Source organism: Rissa tridactyla, chromosome 2 (genome assembly GCF_028500815.1).
Source record: "Rissa tridactyla isolate bRisTri1 chromosome 2, bRisTri1.patW.cur.20221130, whole genome shotgun sequence".
In the NCBI taxonomy this organism is placed as follows: Eukaryota; Metazoa; Chordata; class Aves; order Charadriiformes; family Laridae; genus Rissa; species Rissa tridactyla.
The window spans coordinates 107302146-107316362 of record NC_071467.1 but is presented as its reverse complement, the minus strand read 5'-3'; the positions used below and the strand labels follow the sequence as shown (position 1 = coordinate 107316362).

Below are 14217 nucleotides of genomic sequence, written 5' to 3'. Positions count from 1 at the left end.
TGTGTCAAACTGCTTTGTTGCTTCTGCAGCTGCCAGCTTATTATCTCTCTATCTTCTCACTTTTCTTAGCAACAAAATACATTTCAAGCTTTTTTAGTCCAAGAGGTTATGCTAGAATGATTTTAATGATCTGCTCTGTTTACATTTGACATCTGTTAAAACAGCATATCCTGAGTTTTTCCCACAGACGTTAATAAATGTTGACTTTTTTGGCCGCAGTGCTAGTTTATGCAACACGACTTCTCTGGGTGCTTCTCAAAGTGATTTTTAATCCAAACCACTTTCTTTATGGTTGCATGTGTGACCCCACCTCTCTCGCACACCTGAGAAGTACGGATGGCTGCTTGGGGGAGAAGGGTCTGCACAAGCTGCTTCTGCTGTCAAGGATTCGTATGTCAGACAGCGACCTGGAAAATGTCTTATACATAGACGACAGTAAGCACTCTGGCAATTATTGACCCACCTCAAATCTTATCTTCTCCTTCTAGAAAATGCAAAGTGTTTTCTATATGGGATGTTGTGGCTCACTGGTAACATGGCCGTGACTGTTGTGCTGAACATCTGAGTAGGGATTTAATTTATCCAAACAGTTAGCTCAGTTCTTTGCAATGCTTTTGTTTCAGGCCTTTTTACATCAGACACTAGTTGGTATCTTGTTCATGACAAATATAAGGAAAAAATCATCTTTAAATTCCAAATTATTTATGTTATGATAGCTATCCTACCTGCATGCATGTACTCCTGTATACTAAAATTATCCTGAAAAGAAGTTTCACACTTACTTTTTCATGCTAGCAGTGCTTGATGTTTTTTCTGCACTGTGTGTAGAGAAATCCAAGATCCACTGCTCTAAAGGTGTTGCACCCATCTAGCCTATTGCGATGTAGACTCGATTTCAGAGGGGAAGGGGTTTTTGAGATTCAGGATGCAAGATGACATACTTCTCGCGGTTGTTCTAGACCTTTGTTTCAGCTCATTGTTTTTTTCCAGCTCCAAGCATAGGATTTAGCTGGGACTTAACACATTTAGCATAGGATCAGACAAAGTCCAGGTTTTTTCTTAAGGGAAGTTTCAACTGTGCTTTTCCCCTGAATTTTCCACTCTCACCTTTCCCCAGGCCCTTTCACAAGGAGATGGTCTGCTACCGTGTTTCAGAGCTCTTCTTTAAACACCCTTTGAACCTCTCAAAAAAGTAGGTAGACGAACACCTACCTCCATGTGACAAGCCTCTTATCCTGCTTTCACAGCTATTAGTACAGACTTCTAGTTTTCTTTCTTTAAAGCTACTTTCTTCCTTAGGTTTCAAGTGTAACACTGGCTTGAGATAATGCTGTCTTTGGGCAGAAAAAGCCTCAAACATCCGTACTAGACAATGTGGTCTAAGCTCAATGGAGGACCTCTTTTTAATATTTTGTGGTGAGTTGCTCTTGGAAGTCTGCAAAGGTTTCATTTAACTTCTTGCTTAGTGTGTGGAATGAATGAAGTATGGGCTGTATCTTGAAAAAAAGAGGAAAATACTAAATTTTTACTGGTCCAGCTTAGAGTATTTCTATATATGAATACAAAGAAAGTGGAAGTCACAGGGAACTTTGAAATAAGCCCCAGTTCATTCCTTACATATAATACCACCTAGATTCCTAGCAGCAAAAGTAAATTTTGGACGCAATAGTTATGTTCTGACATCCATCCCCATCTAGTGTCTGTGACTGTTATTAGCAAAATCATCCATCTCTGTTGTCTCCTGATGATTCCGTTCGTCTCCCCTGCCTCCGGCATAGCACAGAAAAAAGTCTGCTTTTTGCGTAGCACTAGCTTTCCTCTTGCAGTCTTTTGGACTTTTGTGGCTAATGTACAAATACTCCTTTATCACTATCCACCAGGAATTAACAGATCTAGCTTCGGAACTAAAAATGAACCTCTATCAAAAAAAAATTAATTAGGGTTAGGCAATGTTTGTCCTCAGCCTCTTGCAATTGCTAGTACTATGAAAGTTAGGTAATACACAACTTTTCAGTGGGTTGCACATCAGTACCTTGTATTTGCACAGGTACTAGCAAATGAACTAGCATGAAATATTTTCATGTCTTAGTACTTTTCCTTTTGATTCCTGGATGTATGTGGAAGTTTTAATCAATACTTTTTTTAACACACTTGAATTTAATGACAATTTAGGAGAAGAGCAAAAATAAAAATATAAAATAAAAATCTTGTACATTTGAAAAACTTTGTGCCAAGGATCGTAAAGCAAATTTGCATATCTTAGTGTCTGAAAATACAGCAAAACCTGTCCATTTATAAAGTAAATAACCACACTGTTAAGTGATCCAAAATATGGAAGGTACAATTCAAGTTATTCCAAAGGAAAGAAAGATGAGATCAATAGCCAAAAAAATATTACCATTTGTGATTCTCTTTGATGCATATTTCATGTCAAAAAGCACTGTTCGCTCTCACAGAAATATGACTTACTTTATCTATGTAAAATTGAATTATTGGAACTAGTTTTCAATATTGGAAATAAAATAACATTAAAACCCAGTGAGACTGAGTGTTGGTTGTTTTTTGGTTGTTTTGTTTTGTTTTGGTTTTTTTTTAAGATTTCTCCCTTAGAAAGAATATTATCTCTTTTGCAAAAAATTTCAATTTTATTTCTATCTTTTTAGGGCAGAAAAAAAAAAGGATTGTTTATTCTGTTTTCTATGGAATCGTTGTTAGGTATGAACAATTTCTCTTGTGCATTGGGGCAGTGTAAACATCTAGAAAATTCAGGAAAGCATATCAGTTTACAGAAGGCAGCCACTATTATGCAAAAAATGCCCTAAAATGTGAATACTGCTTATTCTTGTTAGTGATTTTGGGTGGCCGTGTACATCTTTTATAAAAGATATGAATCTCTTAGAACACTTGAGGAAGGATTATAGTACTGTTTTCTTTTTTAATTTACTTTTCTCTCTGTTTCTGTATTCCACACTCTTCACAATCTCCACAATTAAGGATAAATGTTTACTAGAATATTTCATTGGAAGCCATAGCCATAAGCTACATTTCTACTCTCTGATTTTCAATTAAGTGATAGCTGTGTATTCCACTTAGGTCTTCTGGGGCTTGGAATATGCACCTTAAAATTCACTTCTCCATGCTAGCTTTCTCATAATTGCTCTATGTTTCCATTCAGCTGTTAGTCCTGTGTTCTCATGAGATTTGCTTTCAGGCATTTTAAAGCATTATTATGAAATCAGGGAAAGTAAAATTAAATTGTAAATGAAATACGTAAACTTTCTTGGTATCAGGGTAGAGGGCAATCACTGTACCTCTTGAGCACTATGGTCCCAAAGTAATCTTGCATGTATACAAATTGTATCAAAAATCTAAGCTGTGAGAAAGAATGAAAAAAATCTGAGTAAATAGGAACTCCAGAGAGAGAATAATTATGAATTTTATTCCTTAGTTATGTTACATCTTCATCCAAACAGAAGTAACAATGGAGCTAATAGCTCAGTGAGGGATTTTTTTATATGAAGAAGTTGTTGTGTAGTCCAAAAGCCCAGGGGAATTTTCTTGGCAAAACTGCCAGAAAGATCAAATCTCAAATTCTTTTGTGTGCTTTAAAGTTTCAGTACTGACCAAAACAGATTGGGAGAATTGAATTGCCATAGAAAAGCTGGATTCTCAAAACCTTTTGTCATGGTAGAAAAATCTTCAAGAGTCTTGGGATGTAGTTTGCAATAAAAAATCTTTACTGTTCATGAGATTATCTTTTCCATCTGAATGGAGTTTACTTCCCCACTCAAACACACACATCCCCCCACCTGTTTCTCCTATTTTCTTACTTAGTACTGTAATGTAGTAATGGTATGACTTTTCTTCATTGCAGGTGCAGCCAATATGTAAATACGGAACTAGCCGAGCATGGTAAAATAAAGAGGGGGATGACCTTTTTAGTATGTCTGAAACAGTCCTTATAGTATTTGGAAGACCTGACACTTGGGTGAATATAGAGCGTATAGTTAGGTAATATTGGCAATCAAAGGTATATCATTCATGCTTTGTGTGATTTAAACTGAAAGAGAGCATCTAGAAACTTTGTGGCTTTGGGAGGAGAGTTTAATCCCTTTTTTATTTAATGCTGGAAATACGGGTTACGAATTTCCCTTCCTCTCCTCTCTGCATACTGAGCTTTCAGTAACATTTAAGATATGATCAGCATTGATTTCCAGGCAAGACTATGAAAGCACTCCTTTTTGTGTTTTATTACAAGGAATAGTTTTATCCATAACATAGCCGTGAAGTTCCGTGTAAGCAAGATGTAAACATATTTTGGGAAGCCTCAGAGGTTTCATAAGGGTGGCATTCTTCTAAGACTCTCTCTACACCCATTGAAGGACAAGCAAAAGAGGGGTATGTGTTTATAGCACACTGGAAGGTTTTGGAGCACCCTTCCTCAGGATACCTTATGGTTGAATAGCAAGATTTGCACCCTTTAAAATGTCACGGAGTTTGATTTCGTATTTATACTCTCTTGCAGAGATTGGCTATATGGTGTGTATTGGAATGTGATCATTCACTTCTGAAACAGGGAATAAAATGACCTGAGGATTATTAGAATGCAACACTGCTTCAAAGATTTTGGACCATATCCTCCCAAGACATAAGCACGTACTTGATTTTGCTTGTAGTTGTTTATAAAAACATGATTAAGCTGGTGTAGGACCACAGCATGGACAAACATGTTTAGTTGCTTACACTATGCTGTCCTTTGTTAATATTGTGTTCTTTCTGAATTATTCTGGATTTGAGCTATTGAAATCTGCAAGGCTCACCCAGGGAGCAAATAATTAGCACTCATAGTCATTACCAATACCATTTCCATTTGTATCTTAAATGTTTGCTTTAAGTAATTGTAGTAAGATGCTGCCTTTTATTAAATTTTTGTAATGAGTTATCCTCAAGAATTCACAGATTAACATGGTTAAATATCTGTCTGGTTTGGAAGTTGTATCTTGTCTATCTTTGCTTCAACTGCACTTCAACTAATGTTTATCCTTTCTTACATTTCCAGACAGCGTGAAAATGTTTTTCTCTGCTGCAATGATGACAAAGTTCCCTTTGACTTTACTGTATGTGTTGTCATTGACTTCAGTGAAGTGAAAATTTTACTTAAAGAAGGTAAGTTTTGCCTTTCTTACTCCGTAATTATTCACATGTCAAGAAGCAAAAAATCCATAACACATTTTTTTAGCCCTTTTGGCCTCCAAAAAACCCCATAAAATGAAAAAAGAAAGGAATAGTGTAATATCTGGCATAAACCAAATTAACTGAGACAGACTTCACTATTTTTTTCTTTAATTTAAACTTACTTGAAAAGAGAATAAAATAGACATCATTATTAATAAATATAAATGAGGAATGAAAAGAAAGCTAAGAAAAATAACTGGGCTTTCAAATGTGTGTATCAGTATAGCGGGAGGAAGTGCTCTGGTTTGTGTGATTTCTGTCAAGAATTCAGTAGCATATCTGAGGTGCTCTGGGACTCTCTGCCTGACTCTAGCTAGCATCCGATAAGGAGAAAAAGACGCAGACCTGTCAGCGTTGCTGTATGAAGAGGTAATGATAGAGCTGATGACTGATTCATTCAGTGATGAAGCTCTTCAGCAGCCTCAGCAGTGATTTTCCTTGAAATAGCTTTAATTGAGAAGACTGTGACAAATTTCCAGTAAAATCTCAGTAGAATTTTTTTGATGACAGAGGCAATGTTTTTTTGGGAAAAAAAATAATTGTTATTACACAGTCTCTTTGACTTGCTCAGCTCTCATCATGCAACGAGAAAGGTAACAGAAGAGATTTGTGGTTTTTCCCAGACATGCAATTTATCCAACTTGAAGAATGAGAGCTTACAAAAATCAGTATCTCAAAGAACTACATGACAGCTATAACATAACTTGTTTCCTTTGATACCTCTGTTACACTGGAACATCTTCAAGTTCAACTGAACTTCAAGAGTGTCTAGAAAAAGATTAGAATTGGGTTTTCCCAGTTACCATTTTAAGTTCTTACACCTGAAGGTGTACCAGTTATTTATTCTGATAAAGCTAGAAGCCGAGCAAACGAGTCGCTTCTTACAGAACTTCAGATGTAACAAAGGTTGAAATTAAAGCCATATAAAATACAGACATGTTATTACAGACAAAATATAGACATACATAAAATCTCTTTCCATGATGCCCACAGCAACACGTAGAAGATTCCATGTGGCTTCAGTTGCACTATTATAACCAATGTAATTTTAAAAATTAGGATTATGGTGGGGCAAATGGACTCTGTGCTGGCTTTTTGATCCTGTCTGCTGATCTAACTCTAAAAACGACCAAATCTAAGTTAAAAAGCAGGAAACACCCTTTGCTATTTATCCTTAGTGCAATTTTAGATGGAATGGTACCCTAAGAATGAACTATGGTGAAAATCATCATAGTCAACAAATCAACTAATCAAGAAGATAAAAAAAAAATTGTGCTGTATTCTGTACTTGAAATATGTACTAGGCCATATTCTAAAACCTTGTAGTGTGTAAATAACTTAAGGGAAGAAAATTCAAATGACTGGTAGGGGGAGGAGGTGTTTCAATACAACAGAGGAAAAGCAAGACTCAGGCAAGCACTCTGGAGAAAGCAGATACCACATTAAATTAAGAAATATTTTAGAGCCATGCAGTATGTTTATAATGCATATGATTTGGTCTTAGTCCTTGCATTTCACAAGAAAGATCTGCTGACACAGGCAAATTCTGTCTACAGCAAGGCTTGATTTGTGGTCAAGAAGAGATACCATGAATTCGAAACCAAATAGTTTGCATTTATTTATTAATTAGTGCCAGCATTTTGCTGCAAGTTGCTCTGTTTGCCACACCTGATGCTCCCCATGTTTGACTGATGACTGAGTCTGAAAGATCAATGAACATGCAGCAAACCACAGGGACTGTAACTGTTGAATAGAGACTGTAGACTTCACAGTTGGTTAACTGAGATAATTTCCCCAATTTCCAGATAAATACAGTCAACAGTAAATTTTTGGGACACAAACAGCTCTCATTTACTTCCATCTCATTTTTTCATTTATTTTTACCTCATTCTTTTGATACAAGACCTGGATTGTGCAAAATGCTCTTTTCTTTTTCTTAGTATTGTGATTATTGGCCTGTGTGCACATCAACTGTATCTCTTGTGTAATTTAGGTATATGTTGACTTCCATATTCCCGAGGTTAATTTAAAGGAGAAAATTTTCATGTGACCATTTTGGGAACTAATGCTTAAAGATTACTTTCAGAACCCAGAAGGTTAAAAGTAGAAGCAAAAAAGGATGAGTTGTGTTGTTTTATGCTTCTCCCAAGTAATTCTCAGTTGGGTGATCTGTTCCCACAGGATGACTCAATTTACATTAAGCTGGATCAACTTACATTAAGAAAGTGGGATAAATCTATCTAAAAATGCTCATGTGATTTCAGAAATGAAATTCTGTTTTACAGTAGTAAATCAGATACTCAAATTACAGAATCAAGTTTCACTGGAAGTTGATGGAATGTATCCTCTACAAGCGCTTAAGTACTTTTGAAAGCACATGCTGTTTGTGTCATGCTCCAAGGTTCCTATGACGAGGTGTTGTCGCTGGATGTGGTAGGTGCCTGACCTACCGCCTGCACAGACTTTCTGTTTAATGTAAGAGCAAGGGGCTGAACAGGAAGAATTGCAGCTATAGCGTATATGTGGTGGAAATATAACTGATAGAACTCAACTCCAAAATGTCTGACACTGAGCAGACTTGTTTTAAGTTGAAGTGTTCATTGCAACCTTTGATGTCCCTCCCACAGTTTCTTTCATCCAAATAGCTCAGGTACTCTACAAGGATTAGTCTGACTTATCTAATTTTAAACTCTCCAAGCTATACACCATATCAATTTGATTGTTCTTAAATATTTCCAGATGTCATAAGGAACCAGTCCCTTTGCATGAATGTGATTTTTTTTTTTTCAGTGGAAAGGATCTACTTTTAGAGATTTGGTTAATGTTTTTTTTTGCCTCCATACTGCTGCGTGTGAACAGCAATGCATTCCGTGGTGGACCGTTTTCAATAGAGACGATGTCTCAATGTGCTTAGGGCATTATGTAGCTACTGTATATTTTTAGGTTTTCAGAATGAATTATTCTAGCAGACACTAAATAAGTCATTCTAAATACTGTACCTTCTAAAAGGTTAATGTTTTACTGCTGGTACCACTCTTCAACTTGAATTTTGAAGACTAAAAGATTGTATAAAAGTACGTGTTTTTATAGTAACCTGAATCTTGGCAATCCATGGGAGTTGTCCACCTATATTCTTTAGACTAAGATACTGGAAAAAAGGTTCGTATGTTTAATATTTCTACTAGACAATAAGAAATAATAATAAAATAATATATATATAAAGGAAGACTCCCTTGCAGCTATCTCTACAACTGAAAATATAAGTGTATAGAAGAACAGAAAAGCAATTGTTTGTTTGCCAATATTGTACAATATTTTCACAAAACATTGGTGAAATTACCATGAATAATCAACTTCATAAGCAGAAAATATTCAGAAATATTTCGATGCTCTGTATATTATCTAACAAAGCTAAATACTAGTAGTGACATACAAGCAAATAGATTAGATGAAGGGACAGCCTCTCTCAGAAAAGCCCCGCTTTTTGTGTAAGATTTTAGCAGCCTTGAATCTAAGTATTAAAAAAAATAATTAGAAAAATCAAGAATGTTAAATAATACTAGCACAATTTCCGTAATTTCTGAAGCTCCTGAAAACATCTGTGCAAAGATTGTAAAAGAGACACTTTGAAATGTTGGAAATGTTCTTTTTGGTGGCTATTTTTTATATTTGAAATTTTATTTATGTAGCACAGGAAACATCTCCAAAGGTTGTATCTGACAAGGTTAAAAAAAAAGATGAAAAGAAATACAAGATCTAAGCTTAGGTTATATGTGACCTTAATGCAAAATGCAAAAGAGCGTAGCAGGCAGGGAAGAACGCAAGATTTCTCTGGACCTGCGGGGATACATGTTGTTGTAGCAATGTCATGCTGATGTGTTAATCAATGCAATAAATGAAAACTTATCTGAGAGAACATTTTTCGCCTTAAGGAACTTAGCTGCTGTTCTTTTAAATAATTTTAGAAGCCTATTTTCCTGCATTACTTTAAGTTACATACACCTGTCTTGCCAAAATCGTCCATGTATTTAAACTAATCATGTTATTAGGCTTAAGGATGCGTTTTAGTCCTGGGTGAAAACTGACCCTCCTATGAGAGGTATGCTGGGCTTATAGTTTCACTAACAAAGTCTATTGGAATGATTTGATGACTAGCCCTTACTGTTTTCTTCCCATGTCTCTGTCACAAGTGATAAATCCTAGTCCCGTATATATCAGCACAAATATACTACCCTTTTTTGCCTGAGTCTAAACTAATTTTATGTTCATATTTTGTTTTGTTTGCATAAAAAAAATTTAATAGATTTATTTCTGAAAAAAAGCTTACGCATGTTTACAGAGTAAGAATTTTACTTCGGCACAATACTACTTAAATGCATAGCTGTTCAAGTGCCTGGTCCACAATCCAATGCTATAACGGGAGAAACTCCCACAGACATTGGTAATTTTTGGATCAAGCTCAGACAGAGGCTTTGAACATGCTTCTTACACAGGCATTTAAATTGAGAGTTTGACTTAAGTCCACTGGCTGTAGTTTAACTGTAGTTTTAACATTCAAAGTGAAACATGTACACCAGTAGCAATTTGCCATTTTTTAATTTCAAGCCAGAGGTTCATCCATGATGTTACAGCCTTTCCTAGTGTAAAAATAAGACGGGTATCACAGGTAATACTTGCAAAAGGTAAACGTTTTTGCAACAGACACAGCAAAGGTGAACCCTGACTTTTGCTGTTTCAATTAATTCTGTAGTTTAGGAATTTTACTTTTGAATAATTTCCCACTAGTTTGAACTTCAGATATAGAGCTGGTTTTTTGCCCTTGTTTTTAATTTTTGAGATAGGGAGGAAAGATAATATAATTAGAAAATTGCTATATATTCTGAATAATGTCTTTTAGCATGGACAAAACATTTCATTTGGTCCAGTCCATATGTGATGCAGATAACATGAAGAACGTATTTGTGGATAGACAGTGGCTGTCCCTTTGCAACTAAGTTTACTATTTTAGCTGTTCCTTTGAATTTTCATTCACCTAGTTTCCTCATCTTGGAATTCTTCTTCATTGAGTTAAACCTTACTTCAGTAACTTCCCCCCTTTGGCAACGATGTTAAATTTGACATTATGGTACCTGTTAACAATTTTTCAATAATTTCCTTTTGAATATTGCTGAATGTAAATTATGAGTTGCTTCCCCTTTTCTAGGTTTCTAGCCACATGACCTACAGATTGATTCTCCAGAAGGGTAAAGTTCATGGGATGAGTGACTCTCTGAGTCAGTCCAATTCCAGGTGATGTTATGTCAGAAAAGGACTAAAAAGAATTTTAAGGCTTTCTGAGGCCCTATAGACAAACCAGAATGAGTCTTGTAAGATACTATCCAAAGTGAGAAATAAAAGGGCTCTTGTGTTTTATGTTAAAAATTTAAAAAAAAATAGAAATTATCATGATTTTAAATGTTTATTGCCAACTAGCTACCTCTCTTGTACTATTTCAAAGAGCAAAGCAGGTGAGAAAAAAATTATAGCAATCAGCTTCTGAACTTGGCTTCCCCCTCATCTTTGCCAACACTCTAGTGCATATTGTGTTTTAAAACGGCACAATTATTAGTATAGTGGTTTGCAGTATACCTTGCCAACAAAAAATGGTCTCAGACACAAAATGATTTCAAGTGGTTTGGCTTGGCTTTGTGGATTCCTTATTAGCATCAGACCTGCAAAAGTATTGAGCAGCTTCTCATTAATATGGCAACGAAATTATGAAAAATATTTCTAATAAATTATAGTTTTACTTTAGATCTAGAGTTACAACAAAATAGATAACGCGCAGATGACTTGAATTTATTCCTCATTTCTTTTTTTCTCTAGTATCCAAGATGAAGAACTTTAGCTGTTCCAAGCTGTGATAACCAGGTATGCAGACCATTCATTATGCTCGTTATGCTCATTGCTGTGGGCAAAAAGTGCACACATCTTGTAAGCAAAGCTAATAAATTGTTGTTAGTGTAGTTGAAATCAAACATTTAATCAAAGAATTATTAGTCCAAAACTAGTTGCTTATGGCCCTGGGGTCTCCATTATCATCCTGGATGTGAAGTGTGTGTTCTTACATACCTGATTGAGAAGAAACTTTATACAGCCAGCCTGTTGCTGAAAATCATGTGTGTTCGTCACATTTGGAGGTGCAGGTGTTGGAGACCATGCAACTTCATGCACCAAGGCAAGGTACATTTAACACTGAACTGCACATCAGTATGCAATTGAGACATGTATAGCGTTAGTCAGAAAGTAAAGAAGTTGAAACGGTTACTGAAATAATAGTTGTAGACGAAACTTGCAGCCTGCAAAATGAAGGAAGCACCAGTTAAAAAGCAAAACAAAGCATAAGAATCAGCAATTCCCGTTAAAAACCAAAACAAAGCTTAAGAATCATCAATTCCAGTTCTGTGAAAAACAGGCAGAAGTCTAGTCAAAAATTCACATGACTGTTGATAGCACTATAGAAACAGCTTTTGGGGCAGAGTCTCAGAAAGGGATGCTATAACTAGTAGCCTCTGCTGTCTTCCCCAGGTAGAGAAACCAGAGACCTAATTTCAGGTGGTTCAAAATGGGAAAGGCCTTTCTCACCAGCTCACAATGACGTTACATGCAATGCAGTGCGGTCCCTGCAGTGGTGTCTAATGCCAGTGACCTGGACAGTTGCAGTACAGATTTGCCCCAAAAAATCTTATTGGAGAAAAAAATGTCTTCAGGTGGTGAACATTTGAGGCAGATTACACACCTCTGTGTTATATCTGGGCCATATTAAAACAATCCGCACATACTTCTTATGTAAAAAAACTCCGTAGTTTCTCAAGTGTTGCATAAAATGGTCTTAGTAGCTTTCCAATGTTACCACATTTCTCCTTTCTACGAAATATACAAATAATGGCTTAATTTTTAAAAGTCAATAATAAGTAGGCATCTATTAAGATATAGCTGTTTGGCTTCTATTCACCAGGGCAGCCAATATGACTGATTATTTACAATTAATTATTTACAAGTAATTAATTTGTAATTTACAAGTAATTAATGCAATGGCCTTGCGTTTTTCACAAAGTAGGAAAATCTGTACAGTATTGTTAGTGAGAGCTGTAACCACCTCATTTTTATATGCCAAAGGGATATCCTGTTGCAGGAGGCAAAGATGACTTACAGAGCTGCTCCCCTGTCAGCTATGACAGCAGAGCTGAGGTACAACAAAAAGCAGATAGCCCTGGCTCACATGCAGCAAAGCTCAGAGCCGCTTTCAGAAAGGCTTTCATGGTGTCTGCAGTTTCTTAAGCGCTTCTTCCTTCTCTTTCAAATGCAAATTCAGCATTTACATGCTGCCTACACCTTCAGAGGCTTTGGGCAGGTCCCTCATACAACCACAGCTCTGGTTTATGATTTATACATGCCAGTCGACAATTCTATTAGGTAATGTAACAGCATCTCTCTGTATATACAACAGGACTACTTGAAAGTGAAAGCAGAATTTTTTAATCCATTCATATTCTTATGTATTATACTGATTTGCTGTAAAATGATGGTGAGAATAGAATTCAGAATTATTGTTCTAAACTTGAGTGCACACTACTATGTAAAGCGAAATTGATGCAACATTCCTTTTTTTCCACATATCAAAAGTTAATGTAAAACAGTGTCTGAGAGTGAAATAAAAATCTGACACCACATATTGTAACATATGAATCATATATTTGTCCTGGGGAAAATAATCTGTTTTTTTTTTTCTAGGAGGTTAAGTCTGTTTGAATTATTTTCATTATGATCAAAATTATTAATGAAATTGCAGGTTAAATATTAAATAGCAGGGGGCTATGAGGACATATTTAATCATAAATTAAAACAGATAAAATGTATATACTCAGAGAGCTGGGAGAAAAATACTCTGTCACATCATTCTGTTTCAGAAGCTTCCTCTAATTGGTATAGGACTGTTTTCAGAAGCAGTCTGCAGGAGGGAAAATGCTATGTGATGTTTAGCAGGCTGAAGGTTAGTTCTCTGACTTCAGTTTCTCAGGAACAGTTTAGGATGTTAGGAATTTTTTGAATGAAATTCGGCCTTTAGAGAAATGTCTAACTGAGTCTTTTGTACCACACCTTTGCTGGCACCAAGTCAAGAATTCAAGACCTGTGTTGTATCAGACAGAACTGGTCGAGGTTTTCAATAAAGGGAAGAGACTTGGAAATGTGAATCATTAAAGTCAACAAAATCGGGGTGGGTCTACATGTACGGTGCCCATGTTTAAATTAGTTAATTGTTTATCTTCCAAAGATGTACTTAAAAAAACCCAATAGAATAATTCAGGGCTGCACCCCCTGGCCTGGATATTGTGAAATATAGTGTACTACTTTTTTTTTTTTTTGCCTAAATTTAGTGTTCTGAAAAATATGTATGGTGGCCTCTGGTGGTGCAACCCCCCTCCTCTCCTGGGACACTTGGTGCTTGGTGCAATTCTGCCTCCTGGGCCACGTACCAATCTAGGATAAGTCAGGCATGGTTTGTGAAAGGCAGCGGACATCGGTCACCTCCTAACAGCCACTAGGCTAACTAACATCTGTACCTGGGTCATGACCCAAAGGGGCAGATACCAGAACTTCAAAGTCTAGCAAGTTTTGGGCTTGTGCAACTGGTGGAAAGCACCAGAATATTTCATTGTCTGAGTTGGGCCAAAGTGGAAAAGTACCTGACAAAAGTCTATAAATAGACACTCTGAGACCCTTTGAACTCTCCTGGTTCGCAGCTGGCTGTGACCAGCATCTTCCCTGCGTTGGGGCACCTCTCAGGTAGTTTAAAGACCTTCTGTCAACAAAGCTGACAAAGGGCCAGGGTAAAGTCAAACTTCTTGAGGCTCCATTATCACCTGTTGAGGAATGCCAGTGCACAATGAGTATTTACTCTAAACTCGAGAAGAGGGATATTTTAACTATAGGCTATCCTCT

The 14217-nt window shown here is 36.3% G+C and overlaps 1 long non-coding RNA gene across 1 annotated transcript; it reads left to right on the top strand.

Moving 5' to 3' along the window:
• The first annotated feature begins 308 nt into the window (after window positions 1-308).
• Window positions 309-4791, top strand: LOC128905731 (uncharacterized). The gene is made up of 3 exons (XR_008464956.1): window positions 309-435; window positions 3875-4011; window positions 4259-4791. It is a non-coding gene; the product is annotated as an uncharacterized LOC128905731 (long non-coding RNA).
• Window positions 4792-14217: the final 9426 nt, after the last annotated feature.